A 13,576-nucleotide genomic window follows, 5' to 3' on the forward strand; every position below is an offset into this window, starting at 1 on the left:
CCTATTACATATTAGGGCTTCATTTTTTGTTGTGTTGATTGTCTAGACTTAAGAAAACAATAAAGAAAATAATAATATAGATTAAGCTGTAAAAGCATTTGTAGGTACACCTTTCCCTTAGAAGAGCCAATTGTTAAACATTTGTAAACACATTACTGCATTTATACTACGCTAGTTCCTGTCTCTAGTTCAATGATCTTGCACTGGGTGCTTGACCAACTCCATATCACTTTAGTCTATGTTTAGATATGATTATTTAGATACCTCCATTAGGAAGCTGCTTTTAGCTATTGAATTTCATATTGCTTCTTCCCAATCTAATCCCTAATTCAGGGTGTGTGTCACTCACTCTGGTACTTCTTCTATACAGTTTTATATCTATTTGACAGCGATTGTTCTGGCTGTTGCTTTGAATGTATATCCTGTTTCTCTAGCTGAGAACCATAAATGCCTTAAGAGGAAGAATTATCTTCAATTTATTTCTTTCTCTCAGGATAGTTTAGTGCTGAGCACTCAGAAGACTTTCAGTAAACACTTGCTGCAATGAATTGAACATCCTAGCCAATAACATGTGACAGCTGTGGGCTGACTGCTAGGTAGGAAGAGAGAACAGCCCAAGCACTTAAAGACTTGAAATACCCAATTATTATTATTATTATTATTATTATTAACCAATGGAAGCTGTTTACTGGAATCCAGAAATCAGTTGACATTTGATTACAATCTGCTGCCTAATATGATAATGGTCTACTGACCATTCTGTTTATTTAATGATGGCTATTGTCCTTGGCTGGAGCTGTTATCACACTGGAGTCATATGCAGTGTGATGAAGTAAAAATGGGGCTGGATTTGGAGTCAGAAAATAATATTTGGCAATGTCAGGATTGAACCTAGCCTCTCTGATTCCAAGTTCAACACTCTTTCTCGCACTTCCTTGTTTCTGGGGTTGGAAATAGTAGAATAGTGTGGAATGATTTCCCCTATCTACCTTTTTTGGCCTTAGAACAGTAATGCACTAAAGAATCCTTTTGTAGACTCAATGATGAAAGCATCTTCCAAGCACAGAGTTGGAATTCTATCAGTAGAATACAAGCATGAATAAGTTATAGTATATGAAGTCATGGAATATTATTGTTCTATAAAAATGATGAGCAGACTGATTTCAAAAAGCCTGAAAAGACTTAAATGAACTGATGTTGAATGAAGCTAACAGAAGCAGGAGAATATAGAACATGGTGACAAGCAAGAATATGTGATGATTCATATCATAGATTTAGCTCTTTTTAGCAATGTGGTGATCCAGGATAATTGCAATAGACTTGGTATAAAAAAATGCCCTTTACATCCAGAGAGAGAACTATGGAAACTGAAGGCATATTAAAACATACTATTTTCACCTTTTTTTGTTTGTTTGTTTTTTCCTCTCATTGGTTCTCCTTTTGTTCTAATTTTTCTTTTATAACATGATGAATATGGAAACATATTTAAAAGAATTGTACATATTTAATCTATATCAGATTGTTTGTTATCTGGGAGGGGGAGGTAAGGGAAGGAGGGAAAAATTTGTAACTCAAAATCTTACAAAAATGAATTTTGAAAACTATCTTTACATGTAATTGGAAAAATAAAATACTATTGAAAATTTTAAAATGTGTCATCCAAGTCTCAATGAGAGCCAAAATTTAGATGGAGTGGAAAAAGGAAAAAAAAATCTAAAATAAAAGAATATGATGATCATGAAAAAAAAAAAAAAAGAATACAGGCATTGTTAGATTTTTTTACTGTCCTGTTATGGCAGTGCCTGTTGTCCAAAGACCAGCCCATATAAGTGCAGAAAAACTCATTATTTAACACTTGATAAACAGATGAAAATTTGTTTTGGCCATGGTAAGAAAATGCAAAATGACCCTCAATGCTATGCAGAACTCTTTTGATTATATAGTCACAAGTTGGTGGAATAGTGGAAAAGGGGGCAACAGTTGCTTAAGAGTCAAAAACTTTTTAGGTTGTCTGTAGAGATACATTAAAATGCTGACACACAATATTCAGTCTTTGTCTAAAGACCAGTGAGGTGACAATACAAGCGAACTATTCCTTCTGACATTACTTAAACTTTAACTGAAATAAAGGACAAGAGGAAGGCTCACAGATTTCCCTTACAAAGTGAATAAAGGAATGGGTAGAGTTGTTTTCATTCTGTGCCCAAAGGTGTCAAGAAATATTTCGGGGCAATCCTGGTCATTTCTGGAGATCGTATTCATAATATGCACAAGCAGACATGCTGGTCATAATGACAAATGTGGCTTATACATCAAAATGATTTGCATGAAGGATAAAAGAGAAAAAACAATTTCAGGAGGAACTAGGAAAGATCTGCTGACCACTCTTCACCTTCAATCTTGATGACCAAGGCAATGATGGATATGGGGGAAGATAGTGGAAAATAAATTGGAAAATATAATTCAGGATTAAGAATAATAGGGAATGAAAGCAAGTGGACAGTTTTAGATTAGTATCTCTGTGAAGAATACTTTGATCAGTAAGAGAATTAGAAGGCACAAGATATGGTGAGTATCTAATGGCATGGATAAAAAATAAAATTTATTATATCTTCACACATGGGAAATGATTGATTATGGAAGTAACAGTCTTTGCAGACTTCCCTGCCTGTGTATGACCATATCATCAACTCTTTATAGCAAAGATGTTGTACAGAAAGATTGAATAGAAAGATAATTATACACTGATGTTAACAAAGTATTCACTCCACAAAAATGAAAAATGGAGACGAGTACAGGCATTGACTATCACACATTCTTAGATAATTTTAGCTATTACAAATAATAGTAACAATAAGTAAGCTGAAGAACACAGAAACTGACTCAGACAGGAAATATTTTATGTTTTTGTTAAATGGTAAAGACAGCCATGACAGCCAAAGGCAATATGAATTTAGAGTACTTGCTCTTTTCTTCCTTGATACTCAATGAACTATGTGATAAAGTGACAAGGGTGCTTAAGAAGTTAAAGCCAGGTAAAATGGCTGGATATAACGAATAAAAACATCTTGGGGAGGCTTTTAAAAATATTTTTTATTTTATTTTTTTGTAGTACTTTTTATTTTTTTTTAAAGAAGAGTCCAAATAAATGGAAAAAGATTATAGATTATGTTTTCTACCAAATTTTATAAAAAAAGTCTGAGAACTTTAAAATTTATTTATAGGGTTATTTTCCCATTTATATAAAAATGTCCTAGAAATGCATTGAGTTATCTTTGGTGAAAATCAAACAAATATGTCTTTTACTACAATTTTTTTTAAAAAAAGTCTAAGAACATACAATAACCATGTATTTATGGAGGTACCTTCTTATCTTAATAAAAATATTTATGAGGATGTCCTAGGAATATCCTGAGATATTCTTGATGAAAATATAAGAAGAAAACTGGCAAGCTTTCCCAGAAGGTTTTTGACAGCATGCCACAATTTTATAGTCACATAACAAGAGAGAGGGGTTGATAGTATAATGTTCCATTGTGCTTATTGTTTATTGATTTCTAAAAGATGTTTGATTTGGAAGACCTTAAAGTCTTTTTGAAAGCTCTTATGGTGTCTTTCAATTATTTGTCAAAGTATTAAGATATCATGACAGATAGGACTACAGAGATAACTGATTACCTGAGAATACTAACATCAAATAAAGCATTAAAAAGAAGGAAAAAAAAAACCTTATATAAGGGCTTATATAAGGTATTTTCCAGTATCATGGTAGATGTCCTATGCAGTGTTCAAATAAATGAATGACTCTTTCAACATGGTGATGTTCTTGACTTCCTAATTGCACTGACTACCAGAACACTGGAGAAGGAAGGCAGTATTTGATAGTAGAGGATGATGCAGAGATGCTGACCTGGGTCCCTTAGCAGTTAAGATGGGGATGGGAGGAGCATGTAACCAGAATTAACCCATTGAAGTTGGTTTAGAGAAAATTAGAAAGTTGGACTGATCTCATAAGATCAACTGAAAAAAAAATCCGTGGATCACTAGGAATGAGTTGTGAATTGAAGACTCTTGAGTTGTTTGAGCATCAAAGTCTTTTCATCTTGCCCCCCTCACCAATCAAAAATCTTTACACCGTCCTGGAATTCTGTTTGATCTCCATACTCATTCCTATTTCTAATCCATTTGCAAACCTCTCTTAATCCTTCTTTCTCACAATTGATTTCAACTCTGCATGACAAACCCCACAGTTCCAATCCGTGCCTTGTGGGTATCTTCTAGTCTTGGACATTAGTTGCTCCCTAGTTCTGGAAGCTTCAGCCAATGTTGTATCAAACCTTCAGCCCATGGAAGAAAGGAAAAGCAGGAAGGAAGTATTTATTAAGTACCTTCTATTTGCCTGTCACTATATAACTGTTTTCCAAATATACTCTTATTTGATCTTCACAACAACTTGCAAGATAGGTGCTATTGTTATTCTCATTTGAAGAAACTGATGAAGGCAGAAGCTAAATGACTTTCCCAGTGTCCCATAGTTAAATGTCTGACACAGGGATAGAATATAATCTTCTAGATCCAACACTCTAATCACTCACCACATATACAGCTGAGAAAAATGATAACACTGAAATTTTGAGCCAGAGAAGATACAACCAATTATATAAAAAGCCACAGAGCAGCAAGAGTTCTATTCAGGATATAGTGCTGTTGAATATTAGAACCATATGCTTATTCTTCCTGTGGAGCTATTTCCCATCCCACCCCAGGTTCTTTCATGTTAATGCTAGAGACTAGATTTCTTTATAGACAGATGTAGCTACAAGTGTTGCAAGACAACATTGGAAAAGAAAATAAAGACCATGAAAAAAAAGAAGAAAGAAACAGTAACCCAGAGCAGCAAAATTCTGTCTCATACTTGAAAAGTTCTGGTCCATGTTTTCCACCCACTTTGAATTTTTGGGTAGGAAAGAGACAAAAATTGGAAGAGTCCTCAGAGAAAACCATATGAGGAGGATTAGAAGAGTCCCTTCAGTACATATTGCCCAAGAAATCCAATTGTGCCCTGAAGCACAGAATTGAAGCATGGCATTTCTTAGTGTTTTTTTTTTAAAGTTCAGGTTTTATAAATGATCCAAGGGAAAAGAAAGCAATTTAAATGCTCATATTTGGCATCCCCAATCTCCACAGAGGCCATATTCAGTTGTCTGCTGTCTCACTGCCTCATTTATTGGGGATGTGAAAAAAGCTCATTTTCTCCTATAAAAATGGATCATTTAATGCTTAGGAGAGTAGTGTTTTTATTTCACATGGAAAAGAAGATGATGCAAATTCACTGGACATTTAGAAAATAGTTTGCTCAATAAGATTTTACTTCTACTGTTTCCCAGGAAATTGGTTTCATTAGGATACACTTGCAAGCATGTCTCTAAGTGTCCCACAATTTGTTCTAAATGGGATGTTCCAGCTTTCTTCTCTTCCTTGCTCTTCCCCCTACCTTCCTCTTCTTTCATGGTTGAAGAGTAGAGCCTGGGAATTGCCAAGAATCAAATCAGTCAGGAACTAGTTTCATATTTCAAACAAATGCTCTCCATAGAAACACATGGTCAGTGAGATGAGGAATGTGTACTCCACTTATTTTTCCCTGTCAGGATTCTTGGTTGCTCCCATTCTAGACAATTTATTACAGAATTAATCTTAATTTCATGGATTTAGAGATGGAAGGGATTTTTGAGGTAGAAGAAACTGAGGCTCAAAGAGGTTTAAATGATTTGCCCAATGTCATCCAGGTGGTAAGAATCAGAGGCAGTTTTTGTAACTCAGATTCTCAGACTTTAGAGCTAGCCTATTCTCCTGTATATGACATAATCTTCCACTTATTTCTGTGGATCTCTATTTCCTCATGAAGAGGTTGTATTAGATCACCCCTAGGGAATCTTCTAAAAGTAGAATTATGAGTTATGAAAATTAGATGAAACCTTAGTGATTATCTAGTTCAACTCATATTTTACAGATAGGAAAACTGAGGACCAGAGGAGTTAAATAACTCCTCAAGATTGTACAAATAATATCTAATAATGCCCAGAGTTAAAGCCAGGTTCTTTGACTCAAATTTCTACAGTTAAAATACAGTTAGTGTTTATATATATTAACTAGTACTTTTGTGGTCTCAAGGAAAAAATCATCTTCCTACACAGGAATTATGTTCTGGAGAGAGGTACAGGGTTTCCTTAACATATAGGAAGATTTTATTAAAGAAGATTTTACTAGTTCAAAATTTGCGGTCATTCTAACAAGGACTGATTTGAAGTTGACTATTTGTGATCAGATAATTTGTGATCCAGGCTTACCTTTCCCCTACTTTGACAAATTAATGACTTTTCCTGTACTTGCAGGATGAAATAAACTGGAAATGCCCTTTGTTGTGAGAAGCCCATCCCACAGCATTTGCTAAGTTTAGCCAGAGTTACAGAAGGGGTCAAAGTCCAAAGTGGCAACAGGGGAAGAAGTTTTAGAGGAATCGCTGTCAGCCCCCAAACCATTATTTTCTCTGCCCTGCTCCATTTCTTCAAGTCGGAGCTTCTCTCAAAGACACAACAGGTTTTGATCTATCCTACTTGACAAAGAGTGATATCGTTGGTATTCAAAATCCTCTTAGAAATATGCCTCTGGAGCTGTCTAGCTTTCTATACAAGATGTAATTTTGGTGTACTTGATAGTTAATAATTAATTCTCCAGTCATCTGACAATAGCAATAATGCCAATTACAAGAAGGCTTCTATGACCCATAAAAGGATCTTAGGAGCTTGAATTTCAGGGTCATTAAGTCCAACTTTCTCTTTTCATTTACAAAACATAGGTAAATAAGATTGAGACAGACAAACCAAGATGAAGTTCTAAGGTGGTTAAGGGAAAAGAGCAGGTGAGAAACAGTAGTGCTGAGCAAAATTAGAAGAGAATGCAAGTCATGTGGAAAGTACTGCTTGGAATGCTCTTCTGACTGACTTGAATTCTGAGTTTTATGGATTGGTGGGTACTGTCCTAATTAGTTGGGGCAAGAGGCTGAAGCTATGTACACTTCACCAAACTACCAGGTTAACCACTGAACAGATACATGGTGTCTGTCAGTTGTTGAACATAGATGGGGATTTAGTTAGATTTCGGGCTGGCCAAAGATTTGAAATTGGCATCAGATCCCATCAAGCACATGTAAAGGCAGAATCAGGATGGGAATTCAGGACATCCTGATTCTAGGCCAGCCTCTATCCACTGCACCACCCAGCTGCCCTTGAGAGATAAATTACAGAGGATCATAGATCTTGAGGTGAAAGGGATCTCAGAAGCCATTTGTCCAACCTTTTCTGTTTAAAGATAAGGAAATTACAGTCACAATAATAGAGTCTGAACCTAAGCCCTCTGATTCTAGAGATAGTGTTCTTTCCATTATATTTCTCAGTTATATATATCTTGCTGCACATGGCATATACAAGGACAAAAATGAAAACTTCCCAAATCCAGGATCTTCTAAATTCCTAGATTACCATCTCTCATTGGAAGAAAAAACTACTCCCCAGCACCAGCCTTTCTTTTGTAAAATAGGAATTTCTGATAGTCATTTGGAATCTGAGCAGTAAGCAGTAGAATTCAGTCTGGGGCAGAAGTGTCATATATCAATCAATCTGTATTACTCTTATAGTTGACCTTTAGAATTTCAGGACTGTAGGTTAAACAAATATAGCTAAATAGATTGCAGATCAATCAAAACTTCATTTTGAATAAGGTATTTTCTAGGTCATCTTTTCTCTGTCAGCTAATGATTTATCATCTCAGCTAAGCATCACATGCAACACAAAACATGGCACTATTTAACACCTATGTGAGTGCCACCAGAGTCTCATGGGATAGCTATCAAAAGCCATCAGTTGCTCAGTTAAGTGTAAAAGAAGCTATGTCAGCCCCTTACTGCACAGTGTGCTCTGCTCAGACTCTGCTTAGCTTTTCAATAGCCAGGTCCTGTAAATATCACCAATATGCCTTCTGTTATTTCCACTTTTTATCCTTTACCTGGAATTCATTTTCAGCCACCTGGTCTGTCTAACCAGCCAGGCTCAAGATCAACATTGTATATTTATTTTTGAAAGGACTTGATACAAAGGTGAATTAAGGTGAACTAACACCTTCTCTCAATTAATGGCTGTTTCCCCAGCAGCCTGACTTTAAGCTGTCCAGGATGTTTTTGGGCCAAGGACCTGGGTTTGAGTAAGAAAGAAGAAAAAAATATGAAGAAAATGAGTGGGGAAAAGAGGAAAAGAAGAAAAGAAATATAAAGTCTAAAAAAGAAGAAGAAAATAGTATTGTGGTGTGTAGTATATAGATTTAGGCATCCCAGGTCAAAATATCTGAAAATCACTTTATTCAAACCATCTTCCCATATTTTCCCTGAACTACCCTACTTTGCTATTTCCAAATGCAAAAATGATGCTCTTAATTTTCATAGGTAACCTTGTATATGAAATAAAAACAAATGAGATTGGAATTCTATTCTGTACAGCACTCAAATAGCATATTCACTGGGAATAAGGCAGAAAGCAGGAGAGTAAATATTTCTCCTAAAGTTTTGAACTCAGAGAACAATGTGGAAGGAGTTCTTTCCTTTTGGGCTCCTTTCATGGCTGGAAATACTCTAGAAACAAGCATGTTGAAATTACAAGTAGTCTGATGCCAACTGTATTGTGAAAGACCAGCTATATCCTTAGCACTGAGTGCTATGGTTTGTATCTGACCTTTCCTTCCTGGGGGATGCCTTTGGTTGGGTGCACAGCAACAGTCTGAGGTATCCCAATACTTGGGAGTTGTCCCCAGTGAGCAGTAGAACAATGGGACAGAGACTTTAGAACTTCATATCACTATCAGAAAGTTCCATTTCTCTAAACATGAGGGAGAACTATATGTAGAACTCTGGCCAGTTGTGGGCACACATTGAAGGTATCGTACCCAGATTTGAATGGGGGATACAAATAGCAAGGAGGAAAGGAAAGAAGCTATAAAAAAGGAAGAAAAAACTATTTGTTGAGTACTTACTATGTCCTAAACACTGTCAAATGCTTTACAAATATTAGCTTATTTGATCCTCACAACAATTCTGAGAGGAAGGTGTTATTATTATCCCCATTTTGTAGGTGAAGTAAATGAGGCAAACATAGGTTAACTGATTTGTCCATGCTCACAAATTTATTAAATAATTGAGAATGGATTTGAATTCAGATCTTCCTGACTTTAGGCACAGTTCTCTTTCCAGTGTGCTATTTAGACACCTTTTATTATGACCTTGTAGGCTCTAGGTAAATAGCAATTATCGTTTAGGAAGTTTCATGCTGAGAAGACATCTGTTCACCGGAACCCCTGCCTGCACTTTTATCTCTACACCTATTCTAACATTAATTTTTCCCTTCTCCCCAGATTCCCCAGCATACCTTCCCTAATTTTATTCCCTTCCCTGGCAGATATATGTGAAAAAGGAAAGAATCCTTTGAACTAACACAACCTTCAAAAGGCACTTGAGTCAACACTACCAACTCCCTAGAAGGCTCTACTTTCCCCTTTGGCATAAAATTCTTTCTCCCTCCTTTCTTCCTTCCATCCCTCCTTTCTTTTCTCTCTCTCTCTCTCTCTCTCTCTCTCTCTCTCTCTCTCTCTCTCTCTCTCTCTCTCTCTTTTTCTGTCTCTCTCTTCCTCTTGTTCTCTCTCTGTTTCTGTCTGTCTATATCTTTCTCTCTTTACTTTCTATCATATATTTAAAGCTAGAATAAACCTGAGAGTTCATTTAGCTCAATTTTCTTATTTTACAGATGAAGTTGTGTCTCAGAGAGGTAAGTGATTTGAGGAAAATCAGCTATGCAGTCATTAGCAAATACAGGATTTGAACTCAGGGTTTCTGATTGCAAATTTAGTATTTTTTTTCTACTGTGTCAGATCCTATTCTAATGCTTCATCATGATGTGAAAGTTACATTAATCACTGGGAAACTATGTCAGCCAAACACAATTTGATATAATGTACCATATCAGAAAGGTTTCAAGTATAATTCCAGTTATAGACTATATCTTCTTTCTTAGGATCATTTTAGCTAAGTACTAAGAGGATTTTTTTTTTTTTTTTGCATTTGTAGGCTGAACACTATATGATGAATCTTTGGCTATGGCAACCCACAAAACAAAGAAAACATCAAATGTTTTTGTAATGATTGTGATAGAATAGTGGAAAATGACAGAGGGTTCTAAGATTCACTCAGTTTTTAGACAGTCTATAATTATAAACTAACTGATGGTTTGCTAAATGTGAGATCCTTGTTGAATGACCAAAAACTCAACATCCCATTGGGGAAAATGAGTCATATGAACATTGGCTTTTTTTTTGCTAGAAATCAAGTAAAAAATAAGTTATAGATAAAGAAAAGGAAGACTGACAGGTTTTCTGTGGAGAGAAAAGTAAAGGAGTTGGCAAAGCATTTTTGAGACTAATGGCAGCAAGAATCTTCATGAGTTAGCTGGTTAATTTGTCTTATAGTGGTGAAAAAAACAAAAAGATTTTCATTTATGTGCATCTCTTACAGAGAATGGAACATGGAAATTTTATGAAGAATTCAATGCTTATAAAATGTTTTGTAAATATTAATTGTTCTATAAATTGTAGATATCTGTTTTGCAAGGCAAGATAGGAATAATGAGAGCCGCAAAAAAATTGGAAAATATGATTCTAGGTCAAGAAATGAAAGAGGCTTATAGGCTACTCAGAAGTCTTGCTTATATAGAATGAATACTTCAAATTAGGAAAGAATGTATGTGGAAAATCACACATACTCATGCACACACACAAATGATACTGACTTTATCTTAATGGACAGGAAATAAATGGTTAGCAATATAGAAGTTATTTCCAAAGCAATTGTCTCTGTAAAGTTGAACCACTGACTTATTTTTAGGACAAAAAAATGCTCCAAATTAAAGTGAACACTAAATTGGGAGGGGGAGGGGGAAGAATATAAGTTATAAGATATGACTTGAGGTTAAAATAACCCAAGTTTTCCTAATTAAACAAGTTAACTGCTCAGAAAAAAATGAAAATTATGTAGAGTAATAGACACTGACATGATCTCTTGTTCTTTTCTATAGACATTTAACAATTGCCATTGTAAGATAGTAATTATAATGTTGCCAAATGAAGAGAAGGAACAACTTTGGCATAGAATATAATCTTGCATGTAAAGTTTTAAGGAGGAAAAATTATCTATATATTTGTGTAGTGTATCTGTGTAGAGATTGTATTATATCATAAAATAGAAGAGGTGAATAAAAAATCATTTTATAGAGAGTGAGGTGTGAGATCTAAAAATCATAAAAATTACTATTGTTCTGAAATGGGGTATTGCAAATGTATCGATAACTACCTGATAATAGGCCTACTTTTTCATTTCTATTAAATAACATACACAAATAAGACTTTTTGTTTTGTTTTTGGTGTGGCAAAGGTCCTATGACTTCATCGGTATAAGGAATCTCCAGTGAAGAAAATTTCTCTACCCATACAAATCAGTAACTATTTTGCAATTTAAAATCTTAAAAAGTTGTCTGAAAGTATTGAGAAATGCAGTTATTTGCCAGGACCATATAGGTAGTGCATATCAGATATAGAACTTGAATCTACAATTTCCTAAAGGTTTCCCTCAGAACATTCTTTAAGTTTTTTCTTCTACCTAATAGACACATAAAAAAGAACAAGCAGACTTATGTCATAGACATTCCATAACATTTTTAACAGCCACATAATTAATTCCTATTTTTTTTTACTGACTATAAGAAAATATTTATTTCAATAGAGCAAAATATTATCTTAAAGCATTCCCCCACATGATGTCTCCCATTCATATGGAGAGATCATACAAGATTCCACAACAGACATAGCATGAAGATAACTTTGATGATTTCTTAATTATTAATAACAAGTGAGGCAGAAAACAGGGAGACAAATTCTTGCTGGAAGTTAAGTGCCATGATATTGTCAAGAAGGATGTTTGGTACATAATCAAAATCAACAAGGAGTGAAGCCCTCTATATGATCCTGTTTGAGGATAACATTGCATCAAGGCCTGGATCATTTTAGAGTCTTCTAATGAGAGTATGACTTATCTACACTAATAAAACTAAAGCAAACAAAAAAATCCTCCAAACAAATCTCCAAGTAGATGGAAAATACTATTGTCCAGTTAGATGGAACATCCATAGAATTAGTCCAGATTAGTGCAAATTAATAACAAATTGGATTCAGGATTGAACAGGAGAAAGAGTTTGGGGTGAATTACATTTAGAAAACATTAATGAATCCAAGCTTCAACCTGAAGCCAAATCATATATGTATGTATGTATATATGTATATATATTAATAGCAATGTATTGCTGTTGTTATGGAACCATGGATCAAGAAATATGAAAGAATATATCAAAGAATCATAAACCTTGAGCTGGAAGATATCTCAAAAGGCATGTAGTCAAACCCCCTTCTTTTGTAAAAAAAAGAAACTGGTTTCCAGGAAGGTTAAATAACTTGGCAGGATTTGAACTTGGGAACTCAGAATCCAAAGCAAGTGCAAATTGTAAGACCCGAAAGGCAATAGAGTGATTTATAATGAATATGAATTCTATATTCCAAAAACTGAGTTGCATGAAATAGCACAAAATATATTGTCAGAGAGATGCTTCAGAGTAGAGAGGGAGAATGAGGGAATAGTTTATGGACCTCTTTGATGCTGTGCTGATAGCCACCAGGGTGGCTACATCAGGGTGATTATACAAGCACTAAAGAACTAAGTAATATATACTCTGATTCCAAAGAACATTGCCATCTGACTTTAGTATAGGATCCATTTCTACAAGGCACAAATCCATCTTTCATACACAGTCCTTCCTGGTTACTTCTAACATGAAAGCTAAGGAAAAACTCATTTGCAGTGGAACATTGTGGGGAGAGGAAGGGAGAAAAAATTCAATTCAATTCAATAGACATTAAGTACCTACTATATACAAGACTCTTAACCTTCATCTTTATCAAAATAGTCACTGGTTATTGGTTTTCTTTGATAACTGAGGTGTCATTCACTTTCTATTGTAGAGACTGAAGTCTCTCTTTACCTATTCCCTTAGATCAGAATAGATTTTCTCTCCTTTGATCTTCTGGGATGCCTAAGAGTTAGTTGTTGGCTCTGAGCCCATCTACATTGAGACATCCATAGCAAATGCAGAGCATTGCAAGAGAGATAAACTGTATTGGATATGCTCCCCACAGGAAAGAGTTAAGTAGGGGAAGGGAGGGATTAACAAGGATATAGAAGACTGCATCTGGAGGAACAGGCTAGGCTTGCCAGGAGAGAGAAGAAGGGTGGCAGTCTGTAAAGTCTCTGTATGAATCTTTACCAGGTCCTCTCCCTGATGGTGATTCCCTCTTCCTTCACTCTCAAGGGAGGCATGGACAGAAAAAAAAAAAAAAATCAGCATGATGGATACCATGACATGCCAGTGGGCAGAAG

At 35.2% G+C, this 13,576-nt stretch overlaps 1 protein-coding gene across 2 annotated transcripts in view; it reads right to left on the reverse strand.

Moving 5' to 3' along the window:
• The window catches only part of PRLR (prolactin receptor), a 201,685-nt gene that overhangs the window by 116,674 nt on the left and 71,435 nt on the right, over window positions 1-13,576 (reverse strand). The gene's annotated exons all lie outside the window — the stretch shown is intronic.

This window comes from Antechinus flavipes, chromosome 1, assembly GCF_016432865.1.
Source record: "Antechinus flavipes isolate AdamAnt ecotype Samford, QLD, Australia chromosome 1, AdamAnt_v2, whole genome shotgun sequence".
Classification (NCBI taxonomy): Eukaryota; Metazoa; Chordata; class Mammalia; order Dasyuromorphia; family Dasyuridae; genus Antechinus; species Antechinus flavipes.